Here is a 15599-nt window from a genome sequence, read left to right as displayed (position 1 = left end):
GGTAGGAGGTGGGGAAGCGTGATCATCCCTGGGCAGCTGTGGGGCCTGCTCGGCATCTCTCTGCAAGATCCCTACCTATCTCTATCCTTCTGTCAGCTTCTTCCTCTCTCTTGGGCATTCAGGAAACACCAGGCAACTTTACTTAAAGTCGTGTATTCTAAATGCATACAAAGTACTACCATTTTAAAAATTAACTGGAAAGTAGAGAAACCTAAAAAAGGATACATTCCACTACCACACTATTGTAAATGTTATGTTTGGGTGTGTGTATGTATATAAAAGAGAGAGCAGATAATCAAGATTTAAATACGGTGGTAAAAAAAAAAAAATAGGAAATGAAGATTTTACCAAAACAACTACAATAACCATCCCAAGCTACAACTATGAACAGATTCACTATTATGGTCATTTGCCTAGGTTCTGGCAAAACCAACCAACCAACAAACTACCTCCCACCCCCACCAAAAAAAACCAGCAAAACAAAACAAAATGCACACCCACAAAATTATCCACCGAAATCTATACTAGAGTATGTGGCAATAATTAATATATTTCTATGGAAATTGTCTCGTGCCTTATAAGCTCCTAAAATAAAATCAAGGTCACTATGTGACTAATGATAGCACTAGGAGGAAAAGAAAATACTGAAAGTAAATCAGTCTTCAGCTTGGTTTCAGCTATCTCTTCAAATCAGCATTAAGTATTTAATATCAGATATAACGTTTTTGGCTTGTGAGACCAGTAAATCACGTTTTTCCACTGGCCAAAGGCAGCTGAAGAAACAATTGTTGAACAAACTAAATGCTGTGACATGAAGCATCTGACTTCTAAGTCTGCATATTAAGTTAAAATGATTGGTGAACATTTAACTGGGCAAAAGAAATGGCATCCATGTTCAGGAAGTCATCTGGGGTGCAAGGGACACTGTAGTTGCTCATGCTTAGTCCACTGTCTGTACTGTCATCTCGAGAGTGATAGGTGCCACTGTTAAGGAAAGGATCTGAGCTATTGGTCGTCATTGTTCTCAATTTCTGAGACATCCCGGGAGAAGACACTGGATTTTGAGTCCCACCATCCTGCTCCAGTGTTGGTAACTGGCTATGCAGTGCTATCTCCTGCCGAAGCAGTTCTTGCTGTTTCAGCGGCAGCCTCTCCTTCTCCATCTGTAGTTGCTGCAGTCCCATCTGTTGCCCCTGGTTTGGAGTTGTTGACACCCATGACGCCTCCCTGTGGGCTCTGGGGAGCCAGGGGTGGTGGCTGTGTCACTGGATCACTTTGATTGATTCTCTGGTTCATGGCTTTACCAAAATTAGGGTCAAACCTTGGGTCTAGCCAAGAGGTGGTCTTGTTCTTATGGTTTATATAGCACATTTCTCCATCCCGAGTCATGGCTTGTTCCCATCCATCAGGAAGAGGACCTGAGGCCAAGTTCATCATATTCTACTGCACTGGTGGACTGGTAGGGGCTGTAACGTTCATCTGAGACAGCAAGGACTTCCTGGGGTCCTGTCATGTTGTTGTCTGATCGACGTGGTTTAAGAAGTATCTCTGACCAGAAGAAGTCTTTGCCATCTCCCAATCTGCTGGCAGAGGTACATCATCAGGTATCTCAAAAGAAGACTGTCGAAGAGACTGAGCTGTGGGTGTAGCTGCTGGGCCAGAGACTACTCCAGTGGGGTTCAGGTTCAGTGTCCCAGGAGAAACAGCTCCCAACTGCAGAGAAGCTGGAGAGGAATGAACTCGAACATGCTGTGGAGTCAGGGCTCCTGCAGTGCCTGCATCAGTACTGGCCTGTCCAGCTGGCTTCGCCTAGTGGATCCCGCACCAGGGCAGCGAGCGGAGCTGCCTGCCAGTCCAGTGCCACGCGCCCGCCCTCCTCAGCCCTTGAGCGGTCGCGGAGCAAGGGACGGCGCCCGTCGGGGAGGCTTGGGCCGCGCGGGAGCCCACGGTGCGCGGGGAGCTCGGGCATGGCAGGCTGCAGGTCCCGAGCCCTGACCCGCGGGGAGGCGGCTGAGGCTCGGCGAAATTCGAGCGCGGCACGGGCGGGCCGGCAGTGCTGGGGGACCCGGTGCACCCTCCGCAGCTGCTGGCCCGGGTGCTAAGCCCCTCACTGCCCAGGGCCGGCGGCGCTGGCAGGCCGCTCCGAGTGCAGGGTCAGCCGAGCCCGCACCCACCCAGAGTTCGAGCTGACCCGCAAGCGCCGCGTGCAGCCAAGGTTCCCGCTGGCACCACTCCCTCCACTCCTCCCTGCAAGCAGAGGGAGCCGGCTCCGGCCTCAGCCAGCCCAGAGAGGGGCTCCCACAGTGCAGCAGCGGGCTGAAGGGTTCTTCAAGCGTTGCCAGAGTGGGCGCCAGGCCGAGGAAGCGCCGAGAGCTAGCGAGGGTTGCCAGGACACTGTCACCTCTCATTAAGATAAGATGATACTGAATTGGGGGTATGTCTTAAATACAACATGACTGATGTCCTTATGAGAGGAGAGGAGACACAGAGATAAAGAGACACACAGAGAAGAAGACCATGTAACAACAGAGGCAGAGATTGCAGTGATGTGTCTACAAGCCAGGGGAACACCCCAAGAAATCACCAGAAGCTAGGAAGAGGCAAGGAAGGATCCTTCCCTGGAGCCTTCAGAGGGAGCATGGCCCTGCTGACACCCTGATTTCAGATGTCTCACCTCTAGAACTGGAAGAGAATACATTTCTGTTTTAAGACGCCCAGTTTGTGGAACTTTGTTTTGGAAGCCCTGGAAAACTAATAAAGCAATCCAAGGAATGAAGACTAAGGCAGATGTCATCAGACTCATTTCCCAAGGACTCACCATTTCACCCTAAAGTCACTGGCATTTCCCAGCCTATGACATATGCAGTAGTGGTTAGATGTAATATCTGAGCATCACAATACACACACAGGAAAAGTATGGGGCCCCTCTCCTAGCTCCCTTTATGATTCACCATGTGGGAATGATCCCAGAGAGGTACTTCAGAAATGTTTCTTCTCATAGCAGGACTTATAGCCAATCCTAGGAGTTCAGACAGTGAGGAGTGAAGCATTTTGTTGGTCTGTGAACAGGTGATTATTCATTCAACAGTATATGCCCTTGCCAGAAACACACCAGCTACTCCTTCCTGGGATTGTTCTACATTGAAGTTGCTGGAGGAGGAGGGGAAAGTGGCCTCCACTTCTAGACAATGTGCAGGTTCTAGACAGTGTTGCTTCCACTCCTGGTGGTTCTCACTGTGGCCTGGGCTGACTCTGGACCTGCAGTGAAGCTGAGGGGGTGTCTGCCTAAGGCAAGTGGTCATTTGGATTCCACCTAGAATGGCTTTTGACACTGCAAAAATAATTCTTATGTACAGCTCACATTGTCTGGCTCCTGTACAAAGAATAGCTAGTGTACTCTTGAATAGGCGATTGTAGAATCAGAAAACACATGGCATCTTACAGCTCAGTGATACCATGACAACATAGCCAGATCCTCTGGGCTCTTCATTACTGTCTCCCTTTGAGAGAAAAACCCAGCTGGAGTGGCAGGGCCATAATTCAGAGAAAAGTTTAAGAATCTTTCCCCTTTCAAGTATTATTATCAAGGGCTAAAGAATAGACAAGTTTCTCCTCTGAGAAGGTGGGAGTGAGGTTTCTGTTTGCCCGCAACAACATCATGTTCTTTTAGGAACTGCATATTTAAATCAGTATCCAGTAGGTCTCTCCTTCTCCAATTTATAAAATATCAGATACTAATTAGAATCACTCTGAAAGAGAGTAAGGAAAACTATGATAAGTCGTTGGTACAATGCCTGACTTAAAGTAGGAACTCAATCAAAATGTGATTCCCACCCACAGTAGCCCCTCTGAAAAGACACTGACTTCAAACGGGAAAGAGAAGGGCTTCGATCTCCTTCAGGAAAGATAGTCATGGCAAAAAGTAAGGCTGGTGCTCTCTAGATGCATCACTCCAGAGGCCACACCTCACTGCAGGCAGTGGCAGGGATTGCAGGTAAGGGAAACATGGGCTTGCCCTTCTGCCATCTCTCGAGGCAGTGCTCAAGTTGAAACATGTGCCTCTGGGCAACTGAATCAAGGATGCACATGAAAGTCCCATTGGCCCCTTGAAATAGGTGATGTACATATCAAGGGCAGCTCACCTATTTACAGATTCTTAGATAGAAGTGTAATATGTATAAGGTCTTGTCCCATCTTCAGAGGCCAGAACTCTGTGCTGGGTGCACAGAGCAGAAAAAGTGGAATGAGAAAAACACTGGCTCCAGAAGCCTAGCAAAAGAGGTGCTGAGAAGGAGTGAGCACCCTCCGTATGCAGCCCCTGACTTTTCAGACTTCAGAGTGAAATACTCAGAACCTGAGCTTTGAGTCAGGTAGACTCAAAGTATATGTTACCCCAAGCTGCTTTGATCTAGTACTTAAAGTAGGAACTCAATCAAAATGTGATTCCCACCCTCTTTCAAATCTCGTTTATCTCAGAAAATCAGTTTACTCTCAACCATGGCCGTAGGAGGTTCTAAGTTTTATCAGTAACAGTGAACTCCTGGAGTGATGCATCTGGAGACCACCAGCCTTACCTTTTGCCATGACTATGTTTCCTGAGGGAGATTGAAGCCCTTCTCTTTTCCATTTGAAGTCACTGTCCTTTCAGAGGGGCAACTGTTTATCACCACTTCGTCTTTGCTTTTTGAACCAAAATTTCTAGAACAGTCAACCTGTAGTGCACTGGCAAGTTGCTTTGTCTTCAGTAAGTTCCTCAACTTTGCTGAGTCTCAGTGTCCTCCACTAGAAAAGCAGAACACCACTATCTACTTGAGGGGATCACTGTGTCAATTAAATGAGGCAACATATGTATAGTGGTCAATAATGTGAGCATAATAGGTGCTCAATCAATGAGAAGTTCCTGTCTTTCATTGGCTGCTATAATCTTAAAGGAAACATTTTGCTGCTTTGCTCCTCATTGTGAAATGAGAAATGAGAATAGTACCAGATCAAAACCCACTATGGGCCGGGCATGGTGGCTCATGCCTGTAAGCCCAGCACTTTGGGAGGCTGAGGCAGTTGGATCACCTGAGGTCAGGAGTTCGAGACCAGCCTGACCAATGTGGTGAAATCCTGTCTCTACTAAACATATAAAAATTAGATGGGCATGGTGGCAAGCACCTGTAATCCCAGCTACTTGGGATGCTGAGGCAGGAGAGCCACTTGAACCCGGGAGGCAGAGGTTGCAGTGAGATCATGCCACTGTACTCTAACCTGGCAGACAACAGCAAAACTCCATCTCAAAAACAACAACAAAAAACCATTATGGGTCATTCATTGTCTAAAATAACCAATTTAGAAAAAACATCAGATACAGCCAGGGACTAAACATAATTTATTGATATTGTCCACATTAGGATTTGATTCATACTGGCCTAAAACTTCAAACACTTTTTTCAGGAGGAAAATTAAAGAGAAAACTGAGCAGGGGAAAATGAAAGTCTGGTTTAAAACTTAATCTCCTCTTCCCATCTCTACCAAGGCTACACCAAGGACCCTCCCAGGGAATTCTCAGGAGGGACATGTTGGCGGTGTTAGTAACAGAATCAGCTTGAATCTCACAGTATGTCCCCATTTACTGATGGTTTAGAGGGTGTTATAGCAAACTTATTAGGATGATGGATGGGGTCTGTAAATTCACAAATGATAAAAGATGATTTAGTAGTGAACTAAAAATAGGAATTGTGGCTGTTTACCCCAGGGATTCCAGGATCAGGTGCACAATGTTAGCAACACTCATGTCCCTAGTTTGAAAGATGACATAATTGTGTGCCCTGAAGAGGAACTACTTGCCCCCTTTCTCCCCTTCCCAACTCATGCCCAATGCCCCCCAAGTCCAACACCATGTATGTGCCAGAGAGGATAGCGTGACTGATGACATGTGAGACGGAATGGAGACAAGCTACCCGAAACCCTTGGGGCTTATGCTCAGCACCGAGTACTGGAGCTGTGTCCAACCAGGTACATCATGGTGGATCTACAGGGCCCGGCTGCAAAGATGCCACCTCTTGGCCTAGACAATGTGTGAGCACCGAAAAACTGGAGCCATGTGGGTACTCACTGACTACAGTCACTGAAGGACGCACTTCCTGCCTGTCAAGTCGCAGAGATATGTTGTTCAGCGAGTGATGTGAGGCAGACCAGGTGTGGCTGCTGCACCAGATCTGAGGCTTAGTCTGGGACTGGGCAACCCGCTTGGTCTCTAGGTCTTTCGTCACTTTACTCATATTATGCATCTTCCTCAAGATACTAGTGGGGTAAGAAAGAAGAAAAAATAAAGGCCACCTAATGCCACAGATGTACTAATTGGAGGCTCACAAGGAAAAGTAAATGGGAGGTCAACAGGATCATTCCTTCAGAGGAGAAGCCAAACAATTCATCTCTGTTTAGGGATAGATTATGGAGGGAAGGCAGGGGGCAGGGAGAGCAGCAGTTGTCCGGTGCATTGGCTACAAACATCCTAAGGAAAAGAGAAGCCTTAACGGGCCCTTTAAATAACACTCATGCATCCTTCACAAGACACCCAGAGACCCATAAGAGTTCAACTCCAGGTATGGGCATGGTGGTGCATGCCTGTAATCCCAGCAATCTAGGAGGCCAAAGCAGAATTGCTTGAGCCCAGGAATTCAAGATCAAACTGAGAAACATAGCGAGAAACTCTCTTTAAAAAAAATAAAAATAAAAAAAGAGCTGAGTGTGGTTGTGTCCACCTGTAGTCCCAGCTACTCGGGAAGCTGAGCAGGAGAACTGCTTGAACCGGGGAGGCAGAGGTTGCAGTGAGCTAAAATTGCACCACTGCACTCCAGCCTGAGTGAAAGAGCAAGATTTCACCTAAAAAAAAAAAAAAAAAAAAAGTCTACTTCATTTTGCCAGTGTTAGTTGTGTCTGGATATGATTGATGATTAATTAATAAACAATCAGAATGATCCTCCTCATTGTCATTTTCCTCTGCATTATTTTTTAAAGCAACCGTGCTGATGTTTTGCATCTTAAATTAGTTTTGCCTCTTCTAAGAATTCCTGTAGATGGACTCATGGAGTATGACCACTGTTGTGTTCAGTTCTTTCTTTCTGCATAATGTCTCTGAGTTTTATTCACATTGTTGAGTATATCAGATGTTCATTCCTTTTTATTGCTGAATAGTATTCCATTGAATGAATATACCACAATTTATTTACCAGTGTCCTGATAATAGACACTTGGGTTGTTTGTAGTTTTGGCTATTGTGAATTAAGCTGCTATGAACGTTCTTGTAATAATTTGTGTATGTGTGAGTGTGTGTGTGTGTCTGTGTGTGTACATATGTTTCAAAGTCTCTTGAAGAAATATCTAGGTGAAGAATTGCTAGGGAAAAGAAAGATGTTTATGTATAAATTTATAGGAGACTGTTAAACCAAAGTGATTATAACACTTTACATTCCCACTAAAAATGTATGAGTTCTGGGTGTTCCACGTCTTCACCAAGATTTGGTGTTTTCTGACTTTATAATTTTGCCATGCTAAAATGGTGGAGTGGTATCTCAATCTTTAGTTTTATTTCTCTCACAACTAATGATATTGAGCACTCTTTTATGAACTGACTGGCCACTAGTGTATTTTCCTCTCCGACGTGTCTGTTTAAGCTTTTGCCCATTTTAAAGAAACGGGTGTTTCCATTCTAATACTGAATTGTAGGAGCTAATTATATACTCTGGATACACGTTCTTGGTCAAATATGTTTTGTGAATATTTTCTCCTAGTCCATGGCTTGCCTTTTCACTTACTTAATGGTGTCTTTGGATGAAAAGACATATTTCATATTGATAAGCCTAATTTATCATTTTTCTTTTACTTATTTCTCAGTCTAATATTTAGAAAATATTGCTTTCTGCCAAGTCATAAAGACATTTTCATGCGTTTTCTTCTAAAACTTTATAGTTCATATGGTTTGTTCTGTGATCCAACTCAAATTAGCTTTTGTGTATGTCTTGAGGTGGGGATTGAGATTTTTGTCCTCAGTAGTAGATATCTAGTTGGTCCAGCACTATTTGTTGAAATGACACTTCTTCCCCATTATATTGCTTTAGTGCCTTTTTTGAAAAAAATCAATTGGCCATATAACAAGGATCTGTTTTAGGTGTCTCACTTCAGTTTCATTTATTGATATGTATATCATAACACATATCAGTGTGGGAAAAGAGAGAGCTCTGCATGTCCTTTTAGTCACATTCACACTGTTTTGTTTATAGTAATAAACAGCTTAATAGTAAGTCTTCCAGGTTTGACTTTTTCACACAGCTCAATAAACCTGAAATGTGTACATCCTGTGGTGCCACCAAGAAAATCAAGACATGCTGTCATTTAATCTCTCTCATTTCACTAGAGGACACATGCTCTCACAAATAATGGTTGACCCCTTGGCCAAAGATCCTCTATTGTACTCTCTGGAGAAAATAAATCTCCAGTTACCTTAAGAGTTGATCTAGAGGTAAAATGTCTGCAACATTCAGCAATGAATTTAGATTTTCCTTGAAAAAAAAAGTTCATTTTCAAGGGTTTTTTTTGTTTGTTTGTTTCGTTTTTTTTGTTTTGTTTTGTTTTTGCCATAGCATTTTTTTTTTCTGTTACTTAGTAGCATGAAGTACAATGTTTGGTTTGCAATTTCTGTTCTTTGTAGGAAGAAAAACTTTAGTGGAAACAACCAGTACTTAAAGACCATTTTATGAGGCTGTCATTCACATATTCTCTCTTTTGCTGTTTTTGTTAAAATGGTATAAAGTGTGCTTTATATGCTTTCTGTATATTTTTTGGGATGTGTATTTAAATTAAAAACTTAAAATTAAAATATTCATCCTAGACTCAGATTAAGTTCTACCAACAGTACACTTAAAATAGGATGGGCCCAACCTAATCGTAGAACCTACTTGCTAGAGGTGTGTAGTTGATGTGTGAGAGGCATTCTCAACAGCATTTGTGTTCCCTGGTGTAGTAATTTTCGTGTGCCTCCCACCCTTGAAAGTCCTCGACTTACAACCCATCTAGAACATTTCCTCTGCTAAGATTTTAAAGTATTCTTTCTTCAAGTAAGGGCAGTTTTTACTGAGTTATCAGTTGCATTCTTGGAATTCATAGAAAGCTTGGGGAGAAACAATCCAAAGGCACAAGTTCAAGTGCCCAACGGGGCGGAGAAGGGACTGCATACTCACTAGTTGCCAGGGCGAGGTTGTCCGCCTTGCCTGCTTTGGCTGAGACTGGAGATGGAAACTCCATTCAACAGCGACTGGAGGACTGAAACAGAGTGCAAGAGCGCGGCTGCCCTTCGCCTACCGGTCCCTCCCTGCCTTGGCGCCTTCGGAGTTGCAACAGAGCAACGCCCCGGACTGACCCGGGGCGTTGCTGGAGCCGGCAGGAACTGCAAACTCATCGCGAGCGTCCCAGCACTCCTGCATCTGCGCCTCGCGGACTCCTGGTCAATTGAATACCCGGTCCCCCGCCGAGCTTCGCCGCAGGTCACAGGAAAGGGGTGCAGGGTTGCGGGCGCGCAGAGAGGACCAGGCCCTGCCCCTGGCCCCCGAGAAGACAGGCCCAGAAAGGATGATTTTGACCTGCAGGGCCAAAGTCAAACGGCGGCCCCAAACCCTAACGTCTGGGCGAGCCGCGGGGTGCGAGTTGAAGCGATCTCTATGCCTCGCTTGTCGTTTGCCCAAATTCAAAGACCAAGAAAGAGAATAATTGTGTGGATCAAAGTCTGCAATTAACCAAAAAAGAAACATGATCCTTTGTTAGCTTGCTTAGGAAAAAAAGGAAGGAAAGAAAGAAGGAAGGGAGGGAGGAAAGGAAGATGAAAAAATCAAACAAAAAAAAAAAGAAACGTGGTTTCAGATATGAGTCTTAAGAGAAAGAGCTGCGTCGTGTTTTTGGCCTGAACGTGTGGAGGGTGGAGTCGCCATTAACTAACGTGGGAAAAGGCAGGTGTAGTATGTCGTAGAGAAAATATCCGGAATTCCGTTCAGGGCCCTGGGATCTTCCTTGAAAGAGTTTTCCATCCAGGCCGTCTCGGTTTCCGCATCTATCTGAGTTGTTTATGATGTCGGGAATGTAGGGGTCTGAGTCCTTTATGATGTTGACGGTGTCGCGGTCTCACCCCGGGCGCCCCCCAGCTCCCGCCTCCTCCCGGGAACCTGGTGCGCTCCGCCCCGGCGACCCGCGACTATCTCTCCACGCGGTGCCGCCTAGCAAAGGCGCATCTCCAGGCGGGTGGCGAGGTGCGGCTGGGACGCTGCAACTCGCTCCGGGACTTGCAGACTTGCCAGGTCTTCCGAGAGCGGCACTGGCTGGACTGAACGGAGAGAGCTCTGCACGTCGCGTGTGGGCTCGCAACTTGGAGAAAGCAGGGAGAGGATGGTCATTTGGGACTCTTCCTTGGATTGGCAGGTGGCACCAGGAAGGGTAGATGGAGCTTTCTAGAGGTCAATGTCAGCGTAATTTCTGCTGGAACAATTGAGGGGAAAAAAACAAACAAAAACAAACCATGTGGTTTGTGGTTCCCTGGTAGTCTAGTGGCTAAAGTTTGGCGCTTTCACCGCCGGGAAAAGGTTGATTCCAGATCAGGGTACGGGGTCTTGGCCTCACTGTGTGGTATTGTTCTTTCCTGTGTTTGCCATCTACCACCGCTGTGGCTCAATTATTCCAAGACTGCTGGAGAAATGGGAGTTAATGTCGATCCTAAAATTTAAGCTATTTATCTAGGATAAACTCCAAATAGTGGAACTGCTAGGTGAAATGTAGTGTGAATTTAAGATTCCGATGTCTACAGCCCACCAACGTATAAGCACCAATTACATGCCCCAAAGTGTGAGACTGCATCTTCTCTGCAGCATTTAAAACCAACTCTAGAAATGATCAATCTTTTAGAGATAATTTTAAGCTATATTTATCATCAAAGGATTTCTTTATAGTCAATTTTCCCTTAGACTATAAATCCACAAGAGATGGCAAAGCTGGAAGAACTTTCCAGAATTTCAGTAAACTTGAATTCAATAGTCTCTCTGTTCTCTCCTGTTTTGGCATCTACTCTTTTCTTCCAGGTAAGATTGGACACAATAGAAAAATAATTTAATAAATTGAATAAAAATGTAAGCCTGGACTTTTTGCTCACAGTGTTCTCACTGGGTCTAAATTTTGTGAATGTGGTGCTGTTCCTTGGATAGTCTCATGGGTATGCTTGAGACTTTAGGCCCTTGGGACACCTGGTGCACAGAAGGGTCCCAAAACTCATCTTTGGAAGTGTGGGCAGAGTAAATGGGCACCAGTAATAAAGGCAAGGGCGCCTGAAGACCTAAGGCTGGTTGGAACCAAAGCAGATTTTTCAAAACCAGAGAGGGCTTGTGTTCATAATTTAATAATTTAATTTTTATTTTGATTAAACAAATTGATTTAAATTTTCATAATTTAATTTTCATTTTTGATGGCCACTTTATCTATTTTGACAAAGACACTAGTGGAGGAAAGTCTCTTTATTGGATCATCAATTTCCCTATAGAACTTTGTCTCAGAAAAATTTAATAATTTAATAATAAAGTATAATAAAATAATGTTTCACATCCTACATTATTCACATTTGATTTAGTTGGCTTATGCTGTCAATGTGTTGCCCACTGTATAACACTCCTGAAGAGTTACATTCAACTATGTAGTAATACATATTACTATATATACACACGTATACATGTGTATACGTATACGTGTGTGTGTGTATATGTATATAACCATATGTGATTTCATAAGGTAAATTAAAGATAATGGGAAGGTGTTGGTAACCTCTCAGATAGTGTAGCACTAGGATTACTGAATTTATGGCGTGGTGTCACATACTTCAGATATCTATGCTGTAATATTAAAATGGTATTTCATTGGCCAACTAACTTGTCCATTTCCTGGCCCAGCATGATACATGAAAGGAGTGAAAATGGGAAGAAAATAGCCTTTTGAAGGACTTGCCTAATAAACTTCTCCCTTAGCATTACTTGGAGTGACATCAGAAAATTGGAATGAAATAATTGTGTAAAAAAGGCAAATTCTCTGCTCTCTTTCTCCCCCCAATCCTTAATAACAAGGAGGAAACCTAGGCTCAGGTTAGGTTTTCTCTTCTTATTCTTCACATACCAGGACAGGTACTGAGCTCATTTGTTACTATTTGGGGACTTAGTATTACTGCCCCTTTTCTACCAGAGCATCAAAACTGGCAACCTGGCTGGTGTTAAGGGGAGTTTCTAACCTTGAATCCCCACTCCATGTGACTTCTTTCTGGTTCTCTCTTCTCAGAGAACTTGCAGCCATCTCCGCCTCTGAGGTAAGCCACCCAGTGGCCCAGGCCACAAAGACAGACATCATGTAAACAGGTGATGTCACTTCCTGTCTGTGCCTGGGGATGCTGAGATGGAAGGTACCCAGGCTGGATGTCCCCGAAGTGAAAAACCCCCACTTCAGCCCAGAGGGCTTTGGATTGGCTAACAAGGCCAAGCCGATTATTCTATTGTTATTATTCATCTCCATCCTGCAGCCTAGAAAGAATGTTCTGGAGAGCCTTCAGAGCATAGGAAATGCTGTTTTTCTCAACACACAGGAGTATAAAAACAGGGGAGGACTTAGAGCCTCCAGGCTTTGGGAAGGAATCATAGAAAAGGCTTTTGGGACACTGTAGACCAGCAGTCTCCAAATTTTTTGTCCCAGGGACTGGTTTCATGGAAGACAATGTTTCGTTGGACCGGGGTGGGGGATGTGAGAAGAGGGAAGGATCATTTCAGAATGAAACTGTTCCACCTCAGCTCATCAGGCATTAATTAGATTCTCATAAGGACAGCACAACCTAGATCTCTTGCATGCACAGTTCACAATAGGGTTTGTGTTTCTATGAGAATCTAATGCCACCGCTGATCTGACAGGAGGCGGGGCTCAGGCGGGAATGCTCGCTTGCCGGACACTCATATCCTGCTGTGCCGCCTGGTGCCTAACAGGCCCAGGACAGGTAGCTGACCACAGCCCCAGGGGCTTGGGGCCCCCTGCAATAGATCAAATACTACATGAGGTGAACTTTTTAGGGTTCTGGAACATTTTGAATTTCCGTGGCCTATAATGGTTTTACCACCTACCCACACATATACATCTTGTTGCCATATAGTGGGTGTCCGCAGCCGTAAGCAGTGTTGTAGAAGGACCAGTCCCCTCACGGACACTTAGGGGCCACAGGTATCACCGATCAGCGTGTGTGGTTCTGTAGGGAGATAACACCGAGCACAGTCCTCATCTTACCCGCTCCTCCAGTGGGGTCCGGGCAGCACCCCTCATAAAAATTATCGCCATTTCCACAGGAAGAGGAAATCACACTCTCAGAAAGTGGACTAAATGCATTATGATTTCCAGTGGTTTTCATTTTCTTTCCTTTTTTTTTTTTTTCCCCCGAGACAGAGTCTCGCTCTGTCGCCCAGGCTGGAGTGCAGTGGCGCCATCTCGGCTCACTGCAACGCGATTCTCCTGCCTCAGCCTCCCAAGTAGCTGGGATTACACGGACGCACCACCACCTCCAGTTAATTTTTGTATTTTTTAGTAGAGATGGGGTTTCACCATGTTGGCCAGGGTGGTCTCAAACTTCTGACCTCAGGTCATCTGCCCGCCTTGGCCTTGGACGTGCTGGGATTACAAGCGTGAGTCACCACGCCCGGTTCTTTTTTAAATGTTTGGAAGAGTTCAGCTGTGAGGCCATTTGGTCCTGGGCTTCTCTTTGTTGGGAGGTTTTTCAGTCCTTTTATTTGTTATTGGTCATTCAGGCTTTCGGTTTCTTCTTGATTCAATCCTGGTAGGTTGTATGTTTCTAAGAATTTATCCATTTACTCTAGGTTATCCAGTTTGACGGCATAGAACTGTTAATAATAGTTTCTTATGATCTTTTTACTTGCGAGGTTTCTGTTTTAATGCCTCCACTTTCATTTCAGATGTTGTTTATTTCAGTCTTCTCTATTTTTTTCTCAGTTAGTTTAGCCAAGTGTTTGTTAATTTTACATTTTCCAGAAAAACAGCTTGGATGTGAGAGGCCTACATTGGATCACCACTGGAGGCCAGCAGTTCCCAATCAGCCTGGGAGGACTAGTAAGACCTTATCTCTCCTAAAAAGAGAAAAAGAAAGAGAAAACAAAAGAAAAAGGAAAAGGAAAAGGAAAAAAAAAAACAAAAACCCAACAACTCAGTTTTATTTTTCTGTAGTATTTCTGTTCTTCAGTTGATTGACTTCTGCATTGAATTTTGTTTTTCTTCAGTGAACTTTGGATTTATTTTATTGGTTTTTTCCTGGTTTCTTGAGGTGTAATGTTTATTTGAAGTCTTTCTTTTTTTTTAATGTATGCATTTATGGTTATAAACTTGACTCTTAGAGCTGTTTTTGCTGTTTCCAAAGATTTTGTTATGTTTGTTTTCACTTTTGTTTGCCTCAAAATATTTTCAACTTTTCCTTTTGATTTGTTCTTTGATCAATCAGTTGTTCAGAGGCATGTTGTTTAATTTCCATGTATTTTTGAATTTTCCAGTTTTCCTTGTGTAGTAAACTTTTAGTTTCATACTATTGTGGTCAGAAAAGATAACTGATCAGATTGGAATCATTGTTAATTTGTCTAAGATGTACTTTTCATTATTTTAATTGATGTATTATAGTTGTACATATTTTGAGGATACACGTGATATTTTTATAAATGTATACAATTTGTAATGATCAAATCAGTGTAAGTAGGATATCTGTCACCTCAAAACTTTATCTTTTCTTTATGTTGGGAATATTCCAGTTCTTCTCTTCTAGTTATTTTAAAATATACAATAAGTTATTTTGAATTATATTCTCCCCAATATACTATCAAATACTAGAACTTATTCCTTCTATTTAACTATACTTTATATGCATTAACCAATATATTTTCTTCCTTCTCCCCATCTCCTTCACAGTCTCTTATAAAAGCTAATTTTTATATATGATATGACACATGAATGCAATTTTTTCCACTTGTTTATTTTTATATAGTTACAAATATGTCACATCCATTGCTTAAAAAGAAAATCCTCAATCATTTTTTGAAATATTATGCATTTTTAAATACATTGCTTTTTCAAGATTTTCAAAAATCTGTTCTCAATACATGTATTCATTTATATTTGACTCTATTTTCTTTTGATTCATTTAATTGATCACATGCCAAAGCATTCTGTTGTGGCCATTACAACTCTATGATTGTTCTTTAAATCAGGTGGAGCTAGCCCTCCAATTTTGCTCTTCATTATACAGGCATTTTGGTTATGCCAGTTCATGTTAATTTTAGAATCAGCTGACCATTTTCTACCAATGATGCATGCTGAAATTTTGAGTCAGATTGCATTGAATTCATAGATCAAATTAGGGGAAATGAACATCTCAACAATATTGTTTGTTCAACACATGAACAAACAATATCTTTCCAGTTATTAGGCCTGCACTGTGTTCCCTGTGAAATATGCTCTAATTTTCAGTCATATTTATATTTATGGATTTTATACACTTGACA

At 43.2% G+C, this 15599-nt stretch overlaps 1 pseudogene; it reads right to left on the bottom strand.

Moving 5' to 3' along the window:
- Nucleotides 1–500: 500 nt before the first annotated feature.
- Nucleotides 501–1790, bottom strand: LOC105479298 (transcriptional coactivator YAP1 pseudogene; annotated as a pseudogene).
- Nucleotides 1791–15599: the final 13809 nt, after the last annotated feature.

Source organism: Macaca nemestrina, chromosome 1, assembly GCF_043159975.1.
Source record: "Macaca nemestrina isolate mMacNem1 chromosome 1, mMacNem.hap1, whole genome shotgun sequence".
In the NCBI taxonomy this organism is placed as follows: domain Eukaryota; kingdom Metazoa; phylum Chordata; class Mammalia; order Primates; family Cercopithecidae; genus Macaca; species Macaca nemestrina.
The sequence above is the reverse complement of the archived record's forward strand: the minus strand, read 5'-3'. Positions and strand labels throughout refer to the sequence as shown.